Source organism: Bombina bombina, chromosome 3 (genome assembly GCF_027579735.1).
Source record: "Bombina bombina isolate aBomBom1 chromosome 3, aBomBom1.pri, whole genome shotgun sequence".
NCBI lineage: Eukaryota > Metazoa > Chordata > Amphibia > Anura > Bombinatoridae > Bombina > Bombina bombina.
In genome coordinates this window covers 987,257,441-987,261,723 of record NC_069501.1, presented here as the reverse complement: position 1 = coordinate 987,261,723, position 4,283 = coordinate 987,257,441, and positions in this window count along the sequence as shown.

Genomic DNA, 4,283 nt, shown 5'->3' with positions numbered 1-4,283 from the left:
AGACAGGGTCATCTATCGTGGATGGGTAGAATTAACACTGTAAAAATGATGATCATACCAAAATACCTATTTCTATTCCAGACGCTGCCGATGGCCCTGCCGGTCTCATACCTAAAAACCCAACAAAATATGATCAACTCATTCATATGGTCCTACAAAAAACCCAGAGTTGCCCAACAAACACTATATATGCATAAAGAAGATGGTGGGCTCAACGTCCCAAATCTCCTAAACTATTATAGGGCTGTACACTTATCCCGAGTGATCTCATGGTCCCATTCCGCTGACTCTGCCCTATGGGTACAAATCGAAAGCTCTCTTTTGGAGACTAGATCCATGAGAGACGTGGCGTGGCTGCCCAAATCTCAAAGATCTCAGCTGGCATATCGGAATAACTATGTTAAAGCCACCTTAGATGTATGGGACCATGTGATAACACACTTTGTAGGCATATCCACCTCTGTTTCCCCCCTCTCCCCACTACTGAATAATCAGATTTTCTTACAGAACCTTTCTTTCTCCCATGTGAACAAAGAGGAACACTTACATAACCTACCAATTTACCTACTAGTGGAGTCGGGGAGGATTAAGGATAGATCAAAACTACAAGAGGAACTAGGACCACCCTTCCATAGCTGGTACTCATACCTGCAAATAAGACATGCGCTCTCAGAGAACATATTTAAAGCTAATATATTTAGATCACTGACTACTTTTGAGAAGCTATGTATAAACCCCGAGTGCAAAAAAGCTCATTTGTCGCTAACTTATAAATTGCTGAGACGCTCCTCCCCGGATCAACACCCCTCTTTCATTATGAAATGGGAATCAGAAATAATAGATAATTTCACTGAAGAAGACTGGAGAAATAGCTTCAAAATGACACACTCTGTCTCAACTTCTCTGTTCATATCTGAACTGAATTATAAAATACTTACCCGGTGGTACTTAACACCCCAGCGCCTTAGATATATTTACCCTACTGCTTCATCAACCTGTTGGAGACATTGCGGAGAATTGGGGACAATGACCCACATTTGGTGGGGTTGCCCCCTCTTATCGGAATTCTGGCAAAACATAGAGAGGTGTACTAATAAAATTTTAGGCTTGGAAATCACCTTGAACTCTAGAATTGTACTGCTTAATATGATCCCACCAATACACTGTATGTATCGCACGAAACTCCTCAAATTGATGTTAGCATGTGCAAAGAGACTGATACCTAGAATGTGGAAGACGCAAAACATTCCAACACACACACAGTGGGTAGTAGAAGTAGGACACATACTGAAACTAGAAAAACAACATTACTACTATATGGGAAAACGAGACCTTTTCAATGACATGTTCTTTATCTGGGAACAAGGCCTCTATAAACTAAACGAAGACAGAGAAATCTAAAGCATAAAATAGGGACAATCTAGAATTGTACCTTCACTTCTGAACTCTACATATCCCTCTAGCACCCTACCTTTTACGCCCCCCTGTCCCTCTCCTTCCTCCCTCCTCCTACCTACCCCACTGCCCCTTACATAAGGGACACTATTATCGGACAGCTTATCAACAACCAAAGATTGATTGTATTCCCTTTGAATTGTATGTTTTTCTATACTATTCTATTTTCAGGTTATATCACAGCCTTTCATAAATATGCCACTGATTAATAATTTTCTGAAATTGCAATTATACAGTGTTTCAAATGTTGAATGTAAATTTACTTTTTTCATATGTATTGTTTTGAAACAAAAAATCAATAAAAACTATTGAATAATAAAAAAAAAAACATATGTCTCTAGAGGACTCTAACCTCATCATATGTCACTGGAGGCCTCTAACCTCATCATATGTCACTGGAGGCCTCTAACCTCCGACACTATTTAATATCAAAGAGCCAATAAATATGTATCATCAGAGGACTCTAACCTCAGATATCATATCTAATTAATAAACCATGTATCACTTGGAGGCCTCTAACCTCAGATACTACTTTATAACCAAAAACAACTTTTACCAAAAAATTTCCATAAAAAAACACACCTTAAAAACACCTTAAATATACATATATACACAACATACACAGATATGCATAACATACATACACATTCCCCACTATATTTTTTTTTTTAAAGATAACCTGAGTGTCTGGTCCTATAGGGTTCTAGTTTGACAATGGGTAAGCAAAAAACAGTGCAAAACAAGTGTTTTACTTACCCCTTGACAAGCTATCACTTCTGGACACCATTTGTTAGAGGACTCCTCTAGGACCACGACCCTCTTGTTCTCCTCTGCTTCAGGACTCTGGTATCTGCACTGCAAAGTTGTTACAAGTACTTGGAGGGCTGTTCCACAAAATACACAAGGATATGTTTGCAGAACAACTCTAACTTTATTGGTCAAGTTAGCCAGTTATATACATTTCAGAATACATTGAAATCTGTAGTCATTAGCTCATTTCTAAGATAAGGAAAACATCTGGCATCCTGTAAGTTGTACATCACATTTGTCAGATATCCTTGAAGATATTAAATAAATTTATGACTGACAGGAAAAAGGAGTAATGTAGGATCTCAAAATATTCCAATCTGATGTATAGCTACCTTTGACCTAACTAAAATTCCTTACATCAGCAGTGTTTTCTCACACATAGCTCAATGGTTCAAAAGTACATGTAAAATGTGTATATAAAGGTCACTATGCGTCTAGCTACAATTGAATATTAAAGGGATACAGAAAAGATACATTACAATTAAACATAACATATAAAAATGATACAATGTATATATATGCTCCCTAGATATTATAATATTCTTACAATAAGAGTTACAGCATATAGGTTTAACAAGTGACGTATTCATAATTACATCATTTCACATGGTATTTCTATAAGAACAAAGAAACTCATAGAAAATATAATTGGAATAAAAGGAGTGTTAGGGAGTCATTTCTACAGGAATACCTAACTACAGATAAACAGTAACTGGGCCTCCTGGCCCAGCACAAATCACGGCCGTTTGACATCTTGTAGAGATAACAATGCACATCTTCAGGGTCATTCTCAGGGCTATTATATCTATGCAAGTCTCCCTAACATCAGCATATTTCTTAATACATAATAAACCACTATAATAAAAGTCTAATCATTACAAAATGGATGCTAATCATCACAAGATGGCTGCGGGGAACAAGATGGCTGCCATCAGGTTCATATTACCCCTAACAATGAGGGAATGTGTGACATCAATGAGAGATATCAGGGATAACAATTACATTAGGAGGCAGAACAAAATATCATATTTAAGTAAGGAAGGAAAATACAGTGCTATATTTGAAGGTGAAAAGGAACAGAATATATCTTCTTTAACAAAGAAAGAAATAATAGAAGAACCTACTAGGGAGGAAACTTGCAAAGAGCCCCCATCTAAAAAAGACTCTCAGCAAAATTGCAAAGAGCCCTCATCCAAAAAAGAAGGGACAAATGTTCAATTTCAGATGCCTTACATAAACTGGCCATTTTGGGCACTGTTTAATTATACACAATTGGCAATGCATCTATTGATATTCAATTTAGCTCAGCCTGTGTATATTGCCAATTAATTGCAGAAATCTGTCTCTATTCTCTACATTCTATTACCCTGTATTCCATGTATAGTGATGGTAGAATTTTACTTTAAGCAAGTAGAGATTTATTTTGTTTCATTTATTTACTTTGTATATATGTCTATATTAATGCTATGTTTCTTTTTTTTAGGGCTATTACTTGAAGAGAAGTGAACTTTGTACAGTCTACTTCTAGAAATTAAGAATTTTGTAATTGTTTATTTTTATTCACAGGTTGTTGCTATTCATGAATAAAATGTTTATAGTATAAAGAAATGCATTCCCCTCTTTTTGTATTTTAAGGACATTTTTGTATTTTTAAGGACATTTTTTATTTACTACCATTTTTGTATTTTAAGGACTTTTTTTTATTCACTACCATTTTTGTATTTTTAAGCACGTTTTTATTTTTTATCTCTTTTTTTTTTTTTTTCACAATAGGTAATACTTTTTTAAATGCTTCCGTATTAGTTTTTTTTTTAATTCTGTTTCGCCACACTGGGCAATGTTTTTCAGTAATATTTTTCATAAGCCAAAGAGTATAACATTGTCCAAATATAAGTCTCTAAGTGCTGACCAGTAGATTATAAGACTGTGCACATGCCTTGAAGCAGATAATAAGACTATGATTTAATGTTAAAGACAGTAGTATACATGTTTTGCAAAGCTATATGCTACGTTTTGTT